Raw genomic sequence first — 24,212 nt, 5'->3', positions numbered from 1 at the left:
TGAACACTTCAAAATGGCTGAAACTGCGGCTGGCAAATACGGCGACCAACGCCCGCACTATTTTTGACCCGTAGCTTCGGCCACTGAAAGTCCAACGTACGCGTTCGATTCAACGATTCTAGAGCAAAAGAGAGATAACTACTCGCAGTCTAGAGCTCTCGATGTGCTGCGCTGACTAAAAGGATCGCAGCTCTGGGAACGAGAATGCCCCACTCTTGGGATCATGAGTTTTGTCAAATTTCCTACTATTCCCCAGCCACGGGAGAGGAGATCAAGTCAAATCTCCTGGGCATGCCAATGATCTGTTATATTTTCTGTGGGTCAAAATCCGGTTTTACCAACAGTTCACTCACCTTTAGCCTGCGTAGCTGGTGGGAAATTTTTATTGCAGGATTATTTAAACACGTGGAAGTAAATCGATGGTTGTTTCGTTGTTTTGGCCGCGATTTACTAGTGCTCATGCCAGTCGCGGCCAAAACCATCGTACTCGCTTCTCGCGAGTATTTAAACATTATAATCCTGCGATAAAATATCGCGCCAGCTACGCAGGCTAACTCACCCTTCATTCTCTGTGTTGTCTCGGGTTATTTGATGGGTTTTTATGGACGGTATATTTTCTCACGTCAACCGCTGCAAATTCTAAGAGATCTATAAGCGTATCAAATAACTTGACGCCATTCGGTCTCGAACCCTCAGGGGTGTCTTCCTGTGAGAGCAGTATCATGAATTCGTCATTGTTCAAAACTCCAGTAAAAAACCCGAACTGAAAAAATTGTGTCAGCGCACGCAATTTTCTAAACTTCGAACGAGTTGACAACTGGAAGGAAGTCAAGGAGGGTTTTTGCGATGAGAATTGTTTACCAGAGGTGACTGGGAGATTAGGCCAGGAACAAACAGTACGTGCTGTGTAGACCTGTGTACTGGATTAGGACAGAAATCTGGAATGGTGGTATTTTTGAAAATGCTGTAAATAAGATGGCCCGGTTATTAATTAAATCAATGAAGAGATTTATTTATCAGTTATGACTGGGTCTCACTCCAGTAATTGCACCTTATTCTAAAAATGGCTCTGATCATTGTTTCCGCTTTAGTTGCCGGCCGGAATGTCAGCAGTCGAACTGTCAAGATTCCTATTAGGGGCCTCCTTTTTCTTTGCAGATAATTTCACATGAGAAACGTCTAAATTTGAGCTCAAGAGTATAATCTAGGAGAAAGAATTGATTTATGAGTCAATCATGGTATGCACAAGTGATTCCTGCCACAGTTTAACTAGCAGCTTTAATTTAATTTCAGGCGTTTGGCCCTGTGCAATGATCTAAGTTTCCGTCGAGTGAATGGTATTAATAAAACGACTAAAAGTATTTTAACATTTTTAATTTCTCGGCTTAACTGCTGAATACCCCGCTACTCCAAAAGCGACCTTGGAAAAGTGTGGCTACGCGGCTACGCAGTGGTCATTACCACCCCTCCCCCTAAAACATGTTAGTAAGGAAAGAAGGGTCTACGCGAAAACGCGGCTACACGGCTACGAGGTGGTCTTTAACGAAATCGTGTGCTGAATATAGCACTCGTTTACTGATTAAGCCTAAGCGCTCGTTTCAGTGGTTAGGCCTAAGCACAATTTAAGTTTTCGTTTCACGGTTCGGTTAACTACGCGTTTTAACGAGATCGTGTGACTGAATATAGCACTCGTTCACTGATTAAGCCTAAGTGCTCGTTTCAGTGATTAGGCCTAAGCATGCACTCTTTTAAAATTTTAGCTTTTATTTTACAGTTCGGTTAACTACATTTTTTAACGAGATCGTGTGAAGAATTGAGTAGCAGCGTAGCCGCGTAGCCACTAACATATTCTAGGGGGATTCTAATGACCACTGCGTGGAGGAGTTTGAATTCGGCCAAAATCCCATACAATCACCGTAATTAAAACCGCGTTTGCCCCCCAAGGTGGCGTCAGAAACCGTGAAAAGGTCTATTTGAGCTGAAGATTATAATCTAGGTGAAAGAATTGATTTGTGTGCCAATCAGTGTCTGCACAACCGATTCCGGTCACAGTTTAAACAGCATCCAACGAAAAAAGAAGCAGCTTTAATTTAATTTAATTTTTAAAACGTACAGTGACTGCGTGCGCGGTGAAATAGACACCAATCACTGTCAAAACGAAAAAATAGTGTAAAACGTTCTGGAATTTTCAAATAAAATCGCGTGACTGATTCTTCAACATTGCTATGGCAACTGTCATTCAAACATTACCAAATTTGGTAACCACTTGCTGCGCCCAAGGAAGGTGCAAGAGTTGGGAAGTACTTCATGTCAAGCCATCATATAGTTGTCTATATATCATATAGTTGTCTATATACTTCATGGGACTTATCTTCTGTAGGAGCTTTGCGTACTTTCTGTGGGAGCTTTACTTACGATTCTTAACTAAATTAAAATACTTTGACTGCTTGAGGTGCTTCACTTACTTGAGGTGCTTTGCTTGCTTCAGGTGCTTTACTTGCTTGAGGTGCTTTACTTGCTTGAGGTGCTTTGACTGCTTGAGGTGCTTTACTTACTTGAGGTGCTTTGCTTGCTTGAGGTGCTTTACTTGCTTGAGGTGCTTTGCTTGCTTGAGGTGCTTTGCCTGCTTGAGGTGCTTTGCTCATAACGAGCCAGAGATAACCGGAAGTTAAAAAATGGGACTCACACGGTTGCTAGGGAGTGACGTCATATTCATGGTCAGGACATATCATCATGGCTGGTTTGTGGTTGTGTTGTGGTTTAAGCCCCGTGGAGTTTTCACAAGCAATTAACACTGAAAGGTACCTGGTTTTAATATGGGTGGAATTTAATGTTTTGACATTTCCGGAGCTTGGATTTCACATTAACCTTGAGCAGCGCGGGAAATTGCGCTGTTTCCCTCGTCTTCAGCGAAGTTATGGAGGCCTTCTCTGAAGCGTTTGATATCTGTCGTGTCAGTCTAGTTAGCGACCCAGAGAAACAGTGGTTTGTACTAAATTCGACGATATGAGGTTGTCAGCCCAGCAAATTCTTGTCGAGATCCCCGTTAGTGCAAAATTTCCCGTCCAAATTTGCCCTCGTCAAGCTTGTTGATGTAAAAGATCTCACAGTCTTGGCCATGGATCGAAGGAGTAGTAGGGGAGAGTCTGTGGCTGTGGCTTCTCTGTTTGGAGTTGTCTGTGCGGTAACTCGAAGGACCATAAAATCTAGCGAAGTTAGCTGCTACAAGCGGCTAATCGACGCTATTAATGAGCTAAAGATCGATTTGGGCCGAGCGTGAGCAGTATGTAAATTCACCGACAGGCAGTTCCGCCCAGCGAACAGACGATCATCTTGAGTTTTCAGGTTCCACTCCTAGCCTGGAATAGTCAAAACTTTTTGAGCTCGAGAGGTTACAAAAAGAAAACATCAAGATCAAAACTGGCCTTGAAGAAGCTCTTGAACAGCTTAAATCGCTTCGCGAAGAAGCCAAAAATACCGCGCGCGCTCGGTATTTCAGAGAAAATTTAAGAGGAACCAGAGAAAATTTCAGAGGAACCAGAGGACGAGTGGACTTTTATCAGCGATGTTCGGGAGAATTACCAGCTGCCGCTGGCATAAGCTGTAGCAGATCATGTTAGTAAACCCGAAGTGGCTAAAATGCTGAACGACATTGCGAACCAAGTGACAACAAAAATGGGCCAAAGCAAGCTTTCGAGACCATGCTTGGGGATAGTGCCCTGAATTTTTTCAGTCCCTCCGTGTCTCCGATTGGACTTTGCTTTACTTCAAACTACAGTCCAGGATTCCAGATCAAGGATGGCAAACTATGCTAAACCTGACTAAGCTTGGGCGAACAGGGGTACACACAATGTATGTTGTTAAGCTCTTGTTAATCTGTTTTTCTTTTTTTTTTTCTTAAAGATTGGATAAATATTAGTGGTTAAAATTATCCCATCAGAGATCAGTCGAATGTCCCATATACACCTTACCATTTCCTGAGCTTTCACATCCAAATATATAGACTAGAAAAGTTTGAGCTTTTCCACAGCTCATTACTTTTGGCTCTCAGGGTCAACTGTCAGCGCAGATTTTTAGACAATATAGAAGAAATTATGGTAAGATACCTGCCAGACCAGAACATGATAAATTTCTTCAAGAATAGAGATGTTGTTGAGACCTACCTTTTAAATCAGATCACATTCTGTGAAGAAATGATCCAGGTAACATTTGTTCCTTTGAAGGTTAGAGTTATCAGTAGGAGCTTTACGGTATAACAACACACAGATTTAAACCACCTTTTTTTAAATCAGTGAATTTGCTTGTTATATACAATAATTATTTTTGTTATAGACACTATTAATCTTGATTCATAGATTTAAGCATTGTTGTATATCCTTTCTGGTTCAGCCAGGTAGGAGTCCTGGCACTGAAATGTGCCTGAGTGCTCCTGGGATATACAACAAAGATAATAATCATCTTTAGTCACAGATTTAGGCATTGTTGTATATCTTTTCTGGTTCAGCCAGTTAGAAGTTCTGGCACTGAAATGTGCCGGAGTGCTCCTGGGATATACAACAAAGATAATAATCATGTTTGGCCGTAGATTAACGCATTGTTGTATATCCTTTCTGGTTCAGCCAGGTAGGAGTCCTGGCAGTGAAATGCGCCTGAGTGCTCCTGGGATATACAACAAAGATAATAATCATGTTTAGTCACAGATTTAAGCATTGTTGTATATCCTTTCTGGTTCAGCCAGGTAGGAGTCCTGGCACTGAAATGTGCCTGAGTGCTCCTTGGTTATGCAACAAAGATAATAATCATCTTTAGTCATAGATTAACAGATTGTTGTATATCCTTTCTGGTTCAGCCAGGTAGGAGTCCTGGCACTGAAATGTGCCTGAGTGCTCCTGGGATATACAACAAAGATAATAATCATGTTTAGTCACAGATTTAAGCGTTGTTGTATATCCTTTCTGGTTCAGCCAGGTAGGAGTCCTGGCACGGAAATGTGCCTGAGTGCTCCTGGGTTATGCAACAAAGATAATAATCATGTTTAGCCGTAGATTAACACATTGTTCTATATCCTTTCTGGTTCAGCCAGGTAGGAGTCCTGGCACTGAAATGTGCCTGAGTGCTCCTGGGATATACAACAAAGATAATAATCATGTTTAGTCACAGATTTAAGCATTGTTGTATATCCTTTCTGGTTCAGCCAGGTAGGAGTCCTGGCACTGAAATGTGCCTAAGTGCTCCTGGGATATACAGCAAAGATAATAATCATCTTTAGTCATAGATTTAAGCATTGTTGTATATCCTTTCTGGTTCAGCCAGTTAGAAGTTCTTGCACTGAAATGTGCCGGAGTGCTCCTGGGATATACAACAAAGATAATAATCATGTTTAGCCGTAGATTAACGCATTTTTGTGTATCCTTTCTGGTTCAGCCAGGTAGGAGTCCTGGCACTGAAATGTGCCTGAGTGCTCCTGGGTTATGCAACAAAGATAATAATCATGTTTAGCCGTACATTATCACATTGTTGTATATCCTTTCTGGTTCAGCCAGGTAGGAGTCCTGGCACTGAAATGTGCCTGAGTGCTCCTGGGATATACAACAAAGATAATAATCATCTTTAGTAACAGATTTAAGCATTGTTGTATATCTTTTCTGGTTCAGCCAGGTAGGAGTCCTGGCACTGAAATGTGCCTGAGTGCTCCTGGGATATACAACAAAGATAATAATCATCTATAGAAACAGATTTAAGCATTGTTGTATATCTTTTCTGGTTCAGCCAGGTAGGACTCCTGGCACTGAAATGTGCCTGAGTGCTCCTGGGATATACAACAAAGATAATAATCATCTTTAGTCACAGATTTAAGCATTGTTGTATATCTTTTCTGGTTCAGCCAGTTAGAAGTTCTGGCACTGAAATGTGCCGGAGTGCTCCTGGGATATACAACAAAGATAATCATGTTTAGCTGTAGATTAGTGGATTGTTGTATATCCTTTCTGGTTCAGCACATGGTTTAATAATTTTAAGGGGTTGTCTGGATCCTGGGCATTAAACATGAATGGCATCAACTTCGATGGCTTTGATAAACATCGAGATAGTTTTGAGACAAATGGGAAAAAGAACCAAATATGACATTATACATATGTAGGTTTGTAGCTGACGCAGGCCTCTTAGATTCTTTTGCCTCATTAATGACTGTTCTTTTGTCTCTGGCACAAGTTCTGCTCAGCTATTATGTTAAAAAGGCTATCACAAGTGCGGGTAACTTAATAGGGAATTGGAGGCATAATAGTATCTATTATTGCTGAATTCCATATCTCTAGTTTTACTCCCAACTGAAGAATTCCGGGAAGTTTGTTAGAGACTGGGGAACATACTCAGAGACAATTGACATCAGCAATACAGGTTAGTTTCTTCTCTAAAAGGATGAAAGGATGAGCGACCAATGCCTTGCTGATCGCACGACACTGACACCTGCTCACATTACGGACCTCTTAGATTTCGTATTAAGATCTACGTATTTTTAGTATAATGTATTGATCTGCGAATAGAGAGAAGGTGCAGCCATGGGGAGCCCGGTTTCCACCGTTGTTGCTAATCTCTACAAGGAGGGTTTTGAAGCTTAAGGTGGCTGGAACACAAAAAATTTTTGAAAAATTAAGGTAGCTCTGAATTGGCTCCCAAGAATTTTTTTAAACTTTGCTGATAGTTCTATCTTAAATTGCTAATTACTATTCTACAATAAAAAATGGGGGTCACCGATTTCATTTGAAAGATATAAGCAAGTAAAGACGAAATATAGGGTGTTTTTGGATAGCTTTCATGTTGCCATGGTAACCTATTACGTCAAAATTGTGAGCGCATTTCGTTAAGCAATAATTGGTGTTTGATGTGGTACCATAACATTGCTGTTACGTGATACAGTATAGTAGTTATAACCCATCTAATAAGAAGGTCTCTAAGTGGTGAAACTGGTTCCAGCCACCTTAAGCAATAGAATCCGCAACACAGCATACGTTTCCTCAAGGCAAATCTGTGAAGAGTTAAGTTTCCGCAAAGAATTTCCTCCGTCCTCCCAGACCAAATTTAAAAAATGAAGACCCAGTTCTCTCTGTCGATTGGAACCTGCAAATCTTTTCACTTTCCTTCTGTAACTTAGGAAACAAATTTAAGAGGTTTTGAATACAAATTGCCGATCGGGAAGTTTTATAGAAATAGTAAACTTAGAAATTTAAAATTGCGGAATCGCTATCGTTTCTTATGTAAGACTGAAGAGGAATCCCTCGAGCATCTAATGTGTTACTGCAAATCAGTTGAGGTCTTGAACCTGGGAAGAGGTTTTATCTTGGCTGGCTATGCCTAAAAATGAGCATAAAATGCTACATTCGCGTATCTCTTGTTCGAGAAATTCAGTATTGATAGTTAATCATGTTCTTAAGCTTGGAATATTATTTTATCTGTAGGTTATAATAAAAAACCATCATTGGAAGTGTTGCATGTTTCCGTTCTTTCGATGGGTAAAGGTATTATCGACTGTCTCTGAAAGGATTATTTCTTATTTTATTAGTTGCCATCTTTTTGAGCAACATCGCAGTATCTTCTCAGTGCCATAATCTTTTTCCCTTCCTCAGATAATTAGATAAGCATTATATACCATAGAAATTTGGATAAACTGACCCTTTCAATGCCTTTCTCCTAAAATTACGGCAAGACTCCCCTGTCATGTTAATAATTTACGTGACTGTACTAATAGTTTTCAGAACTTGCCGATGCTAATACGTTTATAAGGTATGGAACTTAACAAGTCCCTTCAAGTTTAAGGTTATATCTATAATCTTAACGTGACGATTACACTTTCATGATCATTCAGCATTGAGTGCTGGAATAGCATTGTGTGAACTATTGTAGCGTAAGCAAAACACTTTCGCAATGGACATTTGTATATTTCACTTGAATCACTTGTAAATCTTTTTTTAAGATTATTGGCCCCTCAAAGGACGAAACTTTTCCGTACTTGCGATGTTTCTTGAAGCGGGCAAAAAGGGAAACATTACCAGAAATAATGTTTTTGTGTAACATTTTCCCTCGTTTGCACTTCAGTCACTTCAGTCACTTCAGTCACTTCAGTCACTTCAGTCACTTAATTTCCAACAATCGTGACGTCCTACGGTAGACACCTTCCATAAGCAAATCCTAACTTCAATACCGGAGCCAGCCATCATGTCCCGGAACACAAAATCGCTTTTATGGGATCACAGTGTGATCGCATCTGTTATGTTGCAAGTCGTCCTTTTTTAGCCGAAATGTTTGCCTTAAATATTCGACCAAATAATTCCAACTTCTGTTAAAGGATCGTCACTATCCCACGGTAAATCGCATTGTCCTCGTGCATCAACGACATGTTTGAAAGTAGAATTTCAATTAAAATCTGACAAAAAAATATTTCAAGCTAGAGGATTAAAACACCTTTTACCTTGTAAGTGTGAGTGAAAGAGTTATTAATTATATAATCCTAAGGGATTCAATTACATTGGAATGCTACAAGCAACTGGGCACCCCTCTGAGATACCGGGCATATTGCCTCCTATCTCCGCGGGATACCGAGGTACTGTTTTGGTTGTTAAGGGCGTCTGGCTCGTTATGACTTGAGGTGCTTTGACTGCTTGAGGTGCTTTACCTGCTTGAGGTGCTCTGCCTGCTTGAGGTGCTTTGAGTGCTTGAGATACTTTGCTTACTTGAGGTGCTTTGCTTGCTTGAGGTGCTTTGCCTGCTTGAGGTGCTTGGCCTGCTTCAGGTGCTTTGCTTGCTTGAGGTGCTTTGCTTGCTTCAGGTGCTTTGCTTCCTTGAGGTGCTTTGCCTGCTTGAGGTGCTTAGCCTGCTTGAGGTGCTTTGACTGCTTGATGTGCTTTACTTGCTTGAGGTGCTTTGCCTGCTTGAGGTGCTTTGCTTGCTTGAGGTGCTTTGCCTGCTTGAGGTGCTTTGCTTGCTTGAGGTGCTTTGCCTGCTTGAGGTGCTTTGACTGCTTGAGATACTTTGTTTACTTGAGGTGCTTTGCTTGCTTGAGGTGCTTTGCCTGCTTGAGGTGCTTGGGCTGCTTGAGGTGCTTTGCTTGCTTGAGGTGCTTTGCTTGCTTGAGGTGCTTTGCCTGCTTGAGGTGCTTTGCCTGCTTGAGGTGCTTTGACTGCTTGAGGTGCTTTGCCTGCTTGAGGTGCTTTGACTGCTCGAGGTGCTTTACTTGCTTGAGTTGCTTTGCCTGCTTGAGGTGCTTTGCCTGCTTGAGGTGCTTTGCTTGCTTCAGGTGCTTTGCTTCCTTGAGGTGCTTTGCCTGCTTGAGGTGCTTTGCCTGCTTGAGGTGCTTTGACTGCTTGAGGTGCTTTGCCTGCTTGAAGTGCTTTGACTGCTCGAGGTGCTTTACTTGCTTGAGTTGCTTTGCCTACTTGAGGTGCTTTGCCTGCGTGAGGTGCTTTGACTGCTTGAGATACTTTGCTTGCTTGAGGTGCTTTGCCTGCTTGAGGTGCTTTGCTTCCTTGAAGTGCTTTGCTTGCTTGAGGTGCTTTGCCTGCTTGAGGTGCTTTGCTTGCTTGAGGTGCTTTGCCTGCTTGAGGTGCTTTGCTTGCTTGAGGTGCTTTGCCTGCTTGAGGTGCTTTGCTTGCTTGAGGTGCTTTGCTTGCTTGAGGTGTTTGCCTGCTTGAGGTGCTTTGCTTGCTTGAGGTGCTTTGCCTGCTTGAGGTGCTTTGACCGCTTGAGGTGCTTTACTTGCTTGAGGTGCTTTGACTGCTTGAGGTGCTTTGCTTGCTTGGGGTGCTTTGCCTGCTTGAGGTGCTTTGCCTGCTTGTGGTGCTTTGACTGCTTGAGGTGCTTTGCTTGCTTGAGGTGCTTTGCCTGCTTGAGGTGCTTTGCTTACTTCAGGTGCTTTGCGTGGTTGAGATACTTTGCTTACTTGAGGTGCTTTGCTTACTTAAGGTGCTTTGACTGCTTGAGGTGCTCTGACTGCTTGGGATGCTTTGCTTACTTGAGATCCTTTCGTTACTTGAGGTGCTTTGCCTGCTTAAGGCGCTTTGCTTACTTAAGGTGCTTTCTTGCTTACTTGGTGTGCTTTGCTTATTAGGGGTGCTTTGCCCTGCTTTGTTTTTCTATGGCCAAAAGTATTATTCTTGGAACTAGAGAGGCTTTCTTACCTGGCCCTGGCTCTGGCTCTTGATCTGTTTATAGGAAACACCCAAGGAAGCCCGAGCTTGGGACACTATTGAAAGATCATGATGCAAAGATCATGCATCATACCTAGGGCATAATGCGTATTTACCATTTTCTTTCTACTTTTTTTCCTTTTGAATAGTTACATTCCGCATTGCCACTCTAAAAGATTGTAAAGTAAAGTACTTTATTAGGAATTTTCCGCTGGTATCCCAGTAATTAGTTATGCTCCAATACATTCACTCCTCCTGTCGCACCTACTCACTAGTTCTTATTATGCATAACTTCTGATTGGTTAGTCCCTGGTATTTATAACCTCTGTGACCGTTGCATATTCACTCACGCTAGTGATCCACGCACTTTATACTTCAGCATTTATCCCACCCTCCCGGCCAGCTTACTGCAGTTGTTGTTATTTGTAAAGCACCTCAAGCAGTCAAAGCACCTCAAGTAAGCAAAGCACCTCAAGCAGGTAAAGCACCTCAAGCAAGCAAAGCACCTCAAGCAAGCAAAGCACCTCAAGCAGTCAAAGCACCTCAAGTAAGCAAAGCACCTCAAGCAGGTAAAGCACGTCAAGCAAGTAAAGCACATCAAGCAGTCAAAGGACCTCAAGCAGGCAAAGCACCTCAAGCATGTAAAGCACCTCAAGCAAGTACAGCACCTCAAGCATTCAAAGCACCTCAAGTAAGCAAAGTATCTCAAGCAGGCAAAGCATCTCAAGCAAGTAAAGCACATCAAGCAGTCAAAGCACCTCAAGGAAGCAAAGCACCTCAAGCAGGCAAAGCACCTCAAGCAGGCAAAGCACCTCAAGCAAGTAAAGTACCTCAAGCAAAGTAAAGCACCTCAAGCAGTCAAAGCACCTCAAGCAGTAAAAGCACCTCAAGCAAGTAAAGCACCTCAAGCAAGTAAAGCACCTCAAGCAGTCAAAGCACCTCAAGCAGGCAAAGCACCTCAAGCAAGTAAAGCACATCAAGAAAGTAAAGCACATCAAGCAGTCAAAGCACCTCAAGGAAGCAAAGCACCTCAAGCAGTCAAAGCATCTCAAGCAAGCAAAGCACCTCAAGTAAGCAGAGTATCTCAAGCAGTCAAAGCACCTCAAGCAGGCAAAGCACCTCAAGCAGTCAAAGCACCTCAAGCAAGTAAAGCACCTCAAGCAAGTAAAGCACCTCAAGCAGTCAAAGCACCTCAAGCAAGCAAAGCACCTCAAGCAGGTAAAGCACGTCAAGCAAGTAAAGCACATCAAGCAGTCAAAGCACCTCAAGGAAGCAAAGCACCTCAAGCAGGCAAAGCACCTCAAGCAGGCAAAGCACCTCAAGCAAGTAAAGCACCTGAAGCAAAGTAAAGCACCTCAAGCAAGCAAAGCACCTCAAGCAGGTAAAGCACGTCAAGCAAGTAAAGCACATCAAGCAGTCAAAGCACCTCAAGGAAGCAAAGCACCTCAAGCAGGCAAAGCACCTCAAGCAAGTAAAGCACCTCAAGCAAAGTAAAGCACCTCAAGCAGTCAAAGCACCTCAAGGAAGCAAAGCACCTCAAGCAGGTAAATTACCTCAAGCAAGCAAAGCACCTCAAGCAAGTAAAGCACCTCAAGCAAAGTAAAGCACCTCAAGCAGTCAAAGCACCTCAAGCAAGCAAAGCACCTCAAGCAGGTAAAGCACGTCAAGCAAGTAAAGCACATCAAGCAGTCAAAGCACCTCAAGGAAGCAAAGCACCTCAAGCATGTAAAGCACCTCAAGCAAGTACAGCACCTCAAGCAGTCAAAGCTTTTCAAGTAAGCAAAGTATCTCAAGCAGGCAAAGCATCTCAAGCAAGCAAAGCACCTCAAGTAAGCAGAGTATCTCAAGCAGTCAAAGCACCTCAAGCAGGCAAAGCACCTCAAGCAGGCAAAGCACCTCAAGCAGTCAAAGCACCTCAAGCAGTCAAAGCACCTCAAGCAGGCAAAGCACCTCAAGCAGTCAAAGCACCTCAAGCAGTCAAAGTACCTCAAGCAGGTAAAGCGCCTCAAGCAAGTAAAGCCCCTCAAGCAGGTAAAGCATCTCAAGCAAGCAAAGCACCTATAGTAAGCAAAGTACCTATAGTAAGCAAAGCATCTTAAGTAAGCAAAGCATCTCGTGCAGGGATGAAGGCAAAATATATAGACAACTATATGATGGCTTGACATGAAGTACTTACCCAAGAGTTGCTGTCTGGTTCTGAATTAAGTGTTTTATTTGGCTAAGTTGTGAAGAAGATGAAAAGGGAATCAAGGCCGGACTGATATACTATGAAAGCCTCGTAAACCTTTGGTAAGTGATTTAAAACACTGTAAAGGAAAATACTCGATAGAATGACCGTATCCTCCGACATTTTGGCCATGATCGGTGGTTATATGCGGAATTAAAGAAACGAGCGATTGCACAATACCCCTCCACAGAGAAGCGTTACTTTTGCTGCGCGAGCTGTATTGAAGAAGGGAATGAAAGTGGGTAAAGTGGATTGAGTAGAATGGCTGGTGCCAAGTCGGCTTAAACCTTAAGTTTAAATTGAGTTGAGTAGAATGGCTGGTGCCACAGTGCTGTTGCACTAATGACGTCATGAAATTATAGAGCCCCAAGTGACTCAGACAAACAAAGTTCAGTCTGTAAGAGTTACAACGGAAATGAGGCATAATATTCACTTCAATCTTTTCGGTTTTAAGCAACGTCGACCGTGTTCTTGGCTCTATTCTCGAGAGAGAACCAGAACACTACACAGTTGAGCTGCTAGAAGGGTGTTTAAAGTGTAGGGGGTTGAAATTGACAAGCAATTAAACAAATGAGGTGCTGTATAAGGTTGCTCATGTAAACAGTGGAAGTGACCATTGCTTGATCCGAGCATCGATAATGGCCCTTGGTCTGTGGCAAAAATGCAAAAAAAGGTTCGATGTTGGAAGGAAATGGTACCATAGTGCAAGTTCTGTTCCTTATTCATGGCATCTGATAGGATGCAGCGATGTGGGACCGCATAATTCCTTAAAATCCGCATCCTCCGCATAATTACGATATTTTCCACATAAACAGAAGAAATGCCTGCTATTAGTGATAAAGCTGGTGCTAACCGTCCTCACAAACCACAGGCACCCCAAGCTCAGTGTGAGCGTGGCCAACAAAAATATAAGGATTTGTATTGGAATCCTGATAAAAAGCTTAAAAAGATAATTATATACATGTATGAAAAAAATCTCAATTAAAAGGCCTAACCTTATTGCCATTAGTTGTATATTTTTGGAAGAATCCTATTGTACCCATTTCTAGCATTTGTTCAATAATGAAGGTATTCACTCTTGACGTATCTTGACTGTTATCTTGTTGTTAGTCATTTTATTAAAAGTGATTATGGAATGCCTGTGTTATAATGCAATAACAGTTTTGCAGGATATCAGTAAACTTTCTTGCCAGATAGCCAAGCTGCGTGACTTGCTAGAGTGTATAACACAGAGTATTACAACATGGTCTCCTATCCAGGTATTAACCCCATCCAACAGGACTTAACGTTGGTGGACAATAGGCCAGTTTACAGTTGTTTGCTCAGTGACCTACAGTAGCCTATGAATGGCTGTGAGACTGCCAGTAACCTTGTATTGATACAGGCCTCACTGCTTTTATCATGTAAATTATGGTGTTGTTGTAATTCTAATTTGTGTATATTGACATTAGAAAAGCACAAATTTAAGGGTTGTATCAAAGCAGGGTCACCAGCAGCCTTGCTGCCATTCTTACTAGCCAGGTAACTAAGGGAAAGGACAAAACATGGACCCCCCTTTTGGACCGGGTCCATGGACCACTTCTATGGATCCAGTCCATAGACTCCCTTTTTTTGCTAAAAAGTGTCCCAAAGCATGTTAATGAGCTTTTTTGGTTCCTTAGAAAGGACGATTTCGGCTAATTTGCTTCACTGTTCTTGGACACCTGCAATAAAAAACTACTTGAACTTAAAACAAAATGTTAGGTGCTCCAAGGAAGAATGGAATGGGGCCATTTGGGTTTTACTTAACCCATGAGTGGGATCAAAGATACTCGCCCACATCATTTTCCAGTGTGAAAATCCATTTAATTTAGGCAATATGATTTTAGTACATGTATCAATCGTTCTGATGTAGACAATAATTATCATGAAAGTAAATTATCAGTGTAAAATAGATTATTATAATTATCATACATTTATTCAATTTATTATATTATAAATAACAAATTAATCACTTTGAAATGATAAATTTATCTGAATTTCATTGACATGAAACTGGTTGGCATTTTTCCAGAACAGGAAAACATTCTTTTATATTATTCTAAAAAAGGTCATCTGATGCACTCAACAGTGGACTCCAAAGTTAGCCATCCCCAACATAAACAATATATAAATATTAAAAACATTAACATACTATTTTATAACAATAAAATACCAGTGATACATGCACGGCAAAAAAAGTAGCGTTCACCCGCTAGGAAAACGATCGGTGAATATTGCAAAATGCGGCATTTTTCGAACATTTGCTTGCGTTTTCCGATCGTAAAATCCGAGGTTTTCTGTTTGTTTTCCAGCCGGTGAACTCGAGTTTTCGTTCCATTATCCGACAGTTTTCCATTAGGGTGAACAACAGGAAAACAAGCCGTTTTCCAGGTGTTTACCGCCTGGTTAACGCTTTGAAAACAGATTGTTTTTCGTTGTTTTACCGGCGTTTTCCAGTCGCAAAACAGCGTGTTAACTGGAGTTTACTCGGAGTTTTCTCTCATTGTCCTGGTGTTCACCGGGCGGTTAACGCACGCTAAACAGGTTGTTTTCCATTGTTTACTGGTGTTTTCCAGTTTCAAAACAACGCTTTCAGTGGAGTTTTCAGCGAGTTTTCTTGCATTTTCGCGAACAGTGAATGCGCGGAGAACGCCAAAAAACCGCTTGTTCTTCAGCGTTCACTAGTTGGTTAATGCTTAAAACCAAGGTGTTTGCCTTGAGGGAAAACGCGGTGTTGTCACACAAATGCACCTACTTTCCTGCCTTTTCTGCATTTGCGGCTTCTCCTTTTCCCTGATATTTTACATGCACTTTAAAATCAGTTGGGTGGCGTAGCTTACAAATTTGGCTGTATTTACGTTTTCATTTACTCTGAGTTCGTAGCTGTGACTCTACTTTCACAATGAAATTCAAATGATTCAATGTTGTTGGCAGAAGGACTTGACTCCCTCCCTGATTATGTCCCAGAAATAAAATATGAGATACATGTATACCTTACACTGTTTTATTATCAATGACTCAAACAGGCACTTGCCTATTTCTATTATGTACAACAATACCAAAACATTTATTTATACTATATACAAATTGATAGCTACACTCTTTTAACACATGATAGTGTTTTCTTGGTGCAAGCTAGCTTAAGATATTAAGTAACAAATTATATGGAGATGTTTTCATATCACTGGTACAAATACTGTACCCTGCATATACATTTTATCATTTTTATCATGAAAGTAAAAAAAAATGAACAAGGATGTCAGCCAAATGTTTGAATGTGTGAACTGCACGACAAAAGAACAAAAAGGCACAGAACAGTGTAACCTCAATATAATTGTACTGTACCAAAATGCCTAAACATATTAGTCTCTATGTGGGATTGTATAATTATTACACAGTCCCAGGTAGTAAACACAACACAACGCCATTAATTCAATTTGCTGTGGACTCATAGGTGCAGCCTAGTTTGATTAGTGTCACAGTGATGACTGAGGGTGCGTTCGATTGCAAAATCCGGATTTTGATCTTAAAATCTGGATCTTCGGATTTCCAATCGAACACAAAATTTGAAAAAGATTTTGTCACAGATCTCACTAATTGATCCCGACAATGATTTCCCACAATTGAAATCCGTGACAAAATCTGTTTTATTTTGTGTTGGATTGGAAATCCGAAAGATCCAGATTTTAAGATCTAAATCTGGATTTCCCAATTGAAAGCAACCTAATATCATCCTTGATAAAAATAGACTTTAGAAAAAATATTTACAACTTAATGGCCCAGAAAAGTTTCTCTGGGACTTCATTATGTCTTCTGTTGCTGGGAGGGCCAACCCTCCTGTTTACACACTGCCTCCTCTGCTGGTTTGACAGTCTTTCTTTGCGGCACAAGTCCAAACCATGAAGGAAAGTGGATACCTCCTCTGCTCTCCAGACAAGAGGCCTTGTAACCAGTGTGTCTTGCTCTTCATCTGATTCATTGGATGAAATCAGGTAGGAATGCAGAGCTTCAAACGTCTCCAGTTACTGTGGAACAAAGAAATTTTGTCAATAAACTTTGGTCTGTATAAAGACTGAGGTAATACAAAGCCACACGAAATGTATGAGAGAATTGTTCTTAGTGGTGAAAGCCATCATGACTACATGTGTTGTTTAGGGTTAGGGTTAGGGTTAGTAACATACTGGTGTACAACAAGCATTCTCAAAACTGAAAAACTGAAGGATCATATAGTGCATTGAAACCGATTTTTTTTTCTGGCCATACTTTTCTGATTCTAAGGAATCCGAATGTAACGTAAAATACTTCTCAAGCAAGCTGCTGGTGTACATAAAACTACTTTTACTACATTGTGTATGCACCAAATCATTACTGGTATTTTAGAAAAATCAACAGTGATTATGAATTGACCTCTTGCCCTCCAAAAAGGATGAAGACATGATACGATGGTTATCATTAACCATTACTTTACTCTGTCTACTTTAAATTTTTGAAACAGTAGGCAAGTGAAATCTCACCCTTTTGGTTCTTTGCCTTCTTTTCTGCTCCTGCTGGTACTGCTCATATGTATCATTGTCCATCTGTTTCCTCTTCTTTTTGTTGGAGGCAAAGTTTGAGAGATGGCATCTAAAAAATCAAAAGTTTAATCACAGCTTAAACATTGTGGCTACAAATATTACTACATAATATATAGGAGGATATTACAACGTACATGGCCGCGCAGAGATATGACATTTCTCATCGAGTGTTGAAAAATATTTCACGAGTGAGTGCAGCAACACAAGTGAAATATTTTTCAACACGAGAAGAGGAATTTCTTATCTCCAAGTAGCCATGTAACATTTTATTTATTATAATATAAACACCAATGAAATACTAAATCATTTCACAAAAGGCATTGAAAGGCCCAATTTTCATATGTAACTACAGCAACAGTAATCTTTTCATGTGTGAAGATATCATGTTTTTGCACAAAAGCTCACTTGGTATTTGTTTTCATTCATTCCACTTTATTATTACATATCAGACTCTAGTACATGAGAGCAGCCAAAGCCGGGGGCTTAAATGGCATATGGTCAGCAGACAAAATTTGAAGAATTTACATTAATAAATGAAGGCATTAGCTATAATTATTACAATACTACTTAAACAACTAATTATGATTACTTAATTTACAAGCACACAAGATAATATAATGGATAAATAAGTACTCCTTGAATAATTGTTTGACCCATAAAGTATACAAACTTGGGGACAGGAGACCAGATTAAACAGTCTACATTATTTATAAAATTAAATACTGAACAGGCCATACTTAACACTTAATTATTAAATAATGACTACAAAAAACTAGACACTCAGCAGTATAATCCTGTAAAGCATACAGCATACGGTATTTCATTGGTATTTACATGTATATAATAAGTTATAGTATGCAACAAAAAAATTCAATGTGACCACTGTCAGGTACCACTTAAGTTGCAATTTGCACACATTCACCAAAAAAGAGCAATTTTAAATTTAAACTTGACTAGTTCTTGACTAAGGGAATATTTACTACTTCTGGTGAAGTATTATCACATACAAATATACAATGTACCCCCAACTAGTAGAAAACAAATAGTACTTTGCTTCTGTTTCTTGTTGTTGTTTTGTTGCTACTTCATGGACTTAACACATTAGTCATATGATAACTACAGAGACTTGCCCTATGTGCCATTCTCAAAAATATTTTGTAATGTGGATTATCAATATTGAGAAAAAATGTGGTACTTCCTAGTGAGAAGCTTCATATTTATGTACCACCCATCCCCTTATTATCCAGTTTCCACTCCTTTATCTGCCAAGTGTGTATTAGTGGATTGCAGAACCCTAAAGATGATCTCAATCAAGTGTATTAGTTATTTAAACATGTTATGTCTTTCCTCAGATAAATTAGAATATATAAACTCAAAACACAATTCATAAATCTGGACAAATTTTCCAGTACACCATGATGCACAGACTGTCAGTTAAAAACAGTCAAAAAATAAGCCTGCCCTTCCCCTTATGCTTATACAATGACAGAATTATAATTGTGAACTTACTTCTTATCAGTACACCACGAAAGTCCCGGTTAATCCATCTTGGAACGGACGCAGTGCTGTTAGTGATCAACAGTAGAAACAAAAAAAGAATTTCACTTAGCTCTAGCTCTAGCTCTAGCTCACAACAGATCACGTAGTATTTTTAAGTTTCTATTGCTTTTCCTCAAGTGTATTACATGGTATTTAACCCTTCAAAAATGTTCTAGAAATACAAATGACAATATTTGCAGAAAGAAATTGTTTTCACACTGTGACAGCCATTGAATCACCAACTTATTTAGAGCTCTGCTTAACAGAAGCAACCAATCAAAAGGTGTGATAAAAATGCGCACGAAATTTGAAAACGGCCCAAGATTTTACATTCGTTTGCATGTGTCTACACAGAAGTCATTCCACGAAAAAAAAAATAATAATAATCAAGCTTCTGTGGTTAACACTGACAATCACAACGCGTAAAAAGGTAAAATTATTCCGCTACGTTTCTTACCGAAAAATCAGGATGGCGAGATATTTTTCTTTTTCTCGCAGAGCTCGGTGATGTCAACGCCACTTCGCTTCCAGTTGATCCCTCGACTCTCTAACGGCTTTCATTTTGGCTTCCAGTGAAGGAGTAACTGCAGAATACCCCGCCACATCGAGTATCTTAGGAAGCTGGCTACGCGGTACGCGGAAAGAATTAAAGTCGAGATGGCGAAGTATCTTTACAAGCTGGCTACGCGGTACGCGGTACGCGGAAATAATTAAAGTCAACATGGCGAAGTATCTTTACAAGCTGGCTACGCGGTACGCGGTACGCGGAAAGAATTAAAGTCAAGATGGCGAAGTATCTTTGCAAACTGGCTACGCGGTACGCGGTACGCGGTACGCGGAAAGAGTTAAAGTCAAGATGGCAAAGTATCTTAAGTAGCTGGCTACGCGGTACGCGGTACGTGGAAAATTGAAATTCTAGTGTACCCTAACCCTAACTGAACCGTAAAATGAAAGCTAAAATTTCAAACGAGTGCTTAGGCTTAATGAGTAAATGAGTGCTATATTCTTCACACGGTCTCCGTAAAAAGAGTAGTTAACCGAACCATAAAATGAAAGCTAAAATTTTAAACGAGTGCTTAGGCTTAATCAGCAAACGAGTGCTATATTCTTCTCAAGGTCTCGGTAAAAAGTCTAGTTAACCGAACCGTAAAATGAAAGCTAAAATTTTAAGAGTGCTTAGGCCTAGTCACTGAGACGAGTGCTTAGGCTTAATCAGTAAACGAGTGCTATATTCATCACACGATCGTGTTAAAAAGCGAAGTTTAAGCGAACCGTGAAATGAAATCTTAAATTTGTAAAGAGTTCTTAGGCCTAATTTCTGAAACGAACGCTTATCAGGAAACGAGTGCTATATTCTTCACACGATCTCGTTAAAAACTATAGTTACCCGAACCGTAAAATGAAAGCTAAAATTTTAAAAGAGTGCTTATAGGCCTAATACTGAAACGAGCGCTTAGACTTCTCAAATAACATTGCTGCGCCATTTTGAAATCATTTGTTTATATAACAGTCTCTTATCTGTGGAATTACTTAGGCTTTGACGCTTTAAGAACGAGGAATGTCACGGCGTACCGCGTACCGCGTAGCCAGCACATATAACATCGCTGCGCCATTTCGAAATTTAGTTCATTTGGAAATTAGTCCAAGTGGCGGGGTATTCTACAGTATTGTGCATTCCTATTTCTGGGTACCGCGTACCGCGTAGCCGGCTACGTGGAATATAGTTCGAGTGGCGGGGTATTCTGCAGTTAAGCCCCAGTGAATAAATACGCTCTTCCATAGCTCTGAAGCCATCCTGTATGTCAGTCCGGTCCAAGGTTTGCAGAACTGTATCTGAAAACTCCGTCTGATTTCCTTCTATTATGGTGAGGGAGTTGTTAATGTCCGACAATTTGCTCGCAAGACTCGATTGATCAGATCTTTCCAACTGCTCTTGGACTTCTTCAAGTCTACTCAAGATCTGACGGAATTCAGAGGCATTCGAAGATCTTTTCACTGACATTTTCCCTTACAGGATTCAATCAAAGCGATCGCGAAGTCGAAGTGTTGTGTAAAGCACGTTTCCTCAACAAAGGAGACTAATGTCACGCATGCGCATCATCAATGGTAAATTCAATTTTATTTGCATTGTGATTGGTTGAAAACCTTCGAGACAGTCTTAGAACGCGGGAAGAAAAGATGTCGACGCTCTCGCTAGTTGTAGTTTTTATTGCATTCACTTTCAATGTTATCTATGCACTTGTGGTACAAATACCGAAAGAAGATGGACAAAAGCTAGAAAGACCTCGGCAATTCCTTCTACTTGGGAAAGTCCTTTATCTCGGATGAAACGAAACATGCTTAGATCGGCTGTTTTAGAATGATGCGGTGTGCTCAGACTTGTCAAAGAATTGCGCGAAGTTGGAAAAATTTTGCCTTATTTGCAACGGATATGGTCATGATTGAATGTGCAAATCACAATATTGAATAATGTTACGTATTAAAGTAACTGGAACCGGCATTAAAATTTTCCGCTGTGGTTGTTTCACGTGGATACCCGCGCTTGAAGTGAATGCAAAACAAATTTGCCAGGTTGACGGGATTTGCTTATGGCGCGTCAGTGGTAAATGAGCTGGTAATCCGTTCAAAGGATGTCACAGCTTAAAATTTATCCATGAATGGAGTTAAGGTAAGTAACGGAAAAACATGACAGAAGAATTTCGTTTGTTCTCCCTTTGAAGGGAATACATTCTATCCGGACGAAAGAGTCATTTTGCAAAATGTCAATCGGTTTATAGCTTTTTCTGTTTAAACCGAACTCTGTCATTAAGAGTACAGGACTTTTGTCTCCGACGTTGGTCCACGAAAAGCCGTCAACAGGTGATATTTTGTGAGCCAAAGATAAGGTTTGACTAGAGATATTCCCGTTAAAAGTGGCACAGCGAATACTGAACCCCGACGTTTCGACTTCTTCGTTTACCAAAGGGCTTTTCTTTGTCGACAAAACAGTGCTTGTTTTTTCCACCATCAAGTGTTATTTTCTCTGGACTAAGACATCAAAAGTCTCTGTATTGTTAATGTGTGATTTTCATACCTTCTGGACATTTTTTTGTCTTTTCTCCTCTTGAAATGTGAACTACAACCGTGTATATTTGACGCGCAACTGAAATTTTCTTACCCCAAATCAGACAATGGCGTCAGTGTCCACGTTACTTTCGGTCAAATCTCAGCAAATATGTCTTCGTCCAGCGATCGCCATTAGTATGGAAAGCACATATTTGTGAAGAATCGAACTGCTTTGAAAGTTTTCCTTCAAAAGTGGCAGGGCGCACGAAAATGCCCCCTGAAAGTAAACCTAATTTCCATCGAAACTTGGCACTTTGTGATGCGTTGATTCAACTCTGGGTCAAATTATTCAGATGCAATGCATTTTTAAATGCAATGTACTGCAAATAAGACTCCTGCTTTTATTGCAATAAATATTAGTCCCAGCCATTAAAAATTATACTTAATTACATAAAAAATGTTTAGTTAGTGTAGTAATATTTCCAAATACAAATGCCTGCTTACCACAACTTTGCACTGCACTTTTCGATTTGATAAATTTCTTACCTTAAATTTGAAGGAAACTGTAGTAATGGAAATTTTAAAGATATTTACAAACTGTATAGTAAAATTTACAGGACAAGTAATTATTGTAAAATATAATAATTTTGTTCATGATGATTTACATGATAAGTAATTATACATTATATTTTATAAATAATGTATATTTTAAAATTTTCATTGCCTTGTGTGGCTGCCTTGCATGGGTGTGTGTGTCACTATTTGCACCTTTCTGCTTTTGGAATCCCATTTAATAAATAATACAAATATAACAATTCTTTAAACTTTGTACAGTGAATTATTTTACCTTTGTCTGCACATTCAAGTTTTATGAGACATGTGACTGTGTGCAAGGAATGGCAGCAAAAATAAACAAAAATCAGGTCAATTAAATTTTTTGACACACAAAACAGCCATAATATTCAGGTATACCTTCTCTTCAATTTCTTCTGCAAGTTTTTTGCAGTTACTATAAGTTGCCATACACCAAGAATGAAGTAAAAAATAAATTTAATGAACACAAAATAGTGTGTGATGTTCCATCATCCTAAATCAATTTATATTAATTACTTAACACTGTTGGAATCAATATTAAATTTTATTGGGACATATTATTTACTGGCTCAATTACTGATACGGTAATATTATTGATGTACTATATTTAATAATGCATCCCTTTCACCCCTAAACCGGCCATACTTAGTATTTTACTCATCAATAGGGAACCCCCAGGGGTCAATGGGTTAATTAATAGACTAAAAACATTTAAGATCAATGGCTGCACATTTTGTACATTTTCATCCTGATTTAGATAAATTTACTTTATTCTCTGCAGTGAGATAGTAACTTACCACAAAAGTGAGCAATGAATATGAATAAGCATGAGCTGCCCACATCAAAATTAATAAGTAGTCAATTTTCTGTCAGCGTACTATCACAAAGTCTGCTTTGCCTTTAATTGCCCTTTTAATTTTAAACATTGCACAGAAGACAAGACCTGCTTTATGTATTTCCAGACATCCCAATTTTAATTGTACATTTAATGTGGGTGTAATTTTACATCTACAAATGAACAAGTGAAATTTTTACCTCCCCAAAGAGAACTCATTCAGAAAATTTCATTTCAGTACAACCTTCAAGTCTGATGGCAGTGACCACATCATTTGTCACTATTGTATAGATTTCCTAAGAACATCAAAATCACTTTTGAATAATTCGCTGGTAGCATAAATGATGAAAACAATGAATAATTACTATGGCTAGACTTAATGGCGTATCCAATAAAGTAATAAACTGGAACTTCATTATTGACTCATTTTAGCATATATTATCAAGCATGCCTTCATGATCAGTTGATGTATCTAAGAATAATGTTTTGGTTCCGTTAAATGAAAGTTCTTGAAATTTTTAAGGTAGCGTATCATGAGAGTGTTTGCACATGAGAAAAATGCAGTGAACCAGGTTGGCCTCAGACACATACACAAAATAGCGGCTGGTATTAAATTTCTGTCGACGTATCTGTTGAGATAAGATGTTCTTTCAAAGGACTGAGGACATCTCATAACTCTGAACGATCAATGAAAGAAAGTGAATGAAGTGACATACTTCCTTCCAGCGCTGCATTCAAGTTGGATAAATCGAAGCCTGCGAGCTCGAGGCATATATTTCGCAACCACGTTAGACAGTGCTCCCTTCCGAACAAAGGAATCCGGCCTTTGCTCGGGTCTTTTCGCACTTTGAGCATTTGTTGTTCACTTAAATGGAGAAATAAAGCTAAAAAGTATAAAAGCTGACTCGAAGCAACTTCAGAGGCGTTGCTTCCCCGAGCAGACTAAAAGGGCTGCTTCCAAAAAGCGTAACGAAAGAAAAATTCCCGCCGACTAAAATGCCCCTTGCAGAATCTTTCCCTGTCACTTAAAGTTTAAATGACCACCTTCAACTGGCAGAAGGTATATAGAACGATCGAAGAAGCACAGGTGGAAATCACCGCTTCGAAAGCCATCTTTGTTTATATTACAACGCGCGGTTGGAACACTGGATACTACAATTTTCAACAGCCAATCAGACAAAAGTCTCCTTTGTTCGTTT

The 24,212-nt window shown here is 39.9% G+C and overlaps 1 protein-coding gene and 1 long non-coding RNA gene across 12 annotated transcripts in view; one reads left to right on the top strand and one right to left on the bottom strand.

Annotated features, from left to right (window-relative positions):
• The window catches only part of LOC137999357 (uncharacterized), a 194,280-nt gene that overhangs the window by 111,890 nt on the left and 58,178 nt on the right, over positions 1-24,212 (top strand). For 5 of the 11 annotated variants that reach the window (XM_068845278.1, XM_068845356.1, XM_068845192.1 and 2 more), the window contains exon 1: positions 12,356-12,467. The exons of 5 other annotated variants lie outside the window; for them this stretch is intronic. The gene's annotated coding sequence lies outside the window, so the exon portion shown is untranslated. Of the gene's footprint in view, positions 1-12,355; positions 12,468-13,598; positions 13,665-24,212 lie in introns of those variants that run through there. One more of the 11 variants, XM_068845225.1, reaches the window with a different exon arrangement.
• LOC138000695 (uncharacterized) lies at positions 15,415-21,040 on the bottom strand. Its single transcript, XR_011123180.1, has 4 exons — positions 18,997-21,040; positions 18,510-18,565; positions 16,941-17,049; positions 15,415-16,451 (listed from the first exon to the last, which is right to left on the bottom strand). It is a non-coding gene; the product is annotated as an uncharacterized lncRNA (long non-coding RNA).

This window comes from Montipora foliosa, chromosome 1 (genome assembly GCF_036669935.1).
Source record: "Montipora foliosa isolate CH-2021 chromosome 1, ASM3666993v2, whole genome shotgun sequence".
NCBI lineage: Eukaryota > Metazoa > Cnidaria > Anthozoa > Scleractinia > Acroporidae > Montipora > Montipora foliosa.
This window is presented reverse-complemented; position numbering and strand designations above follow the sequence as displayed.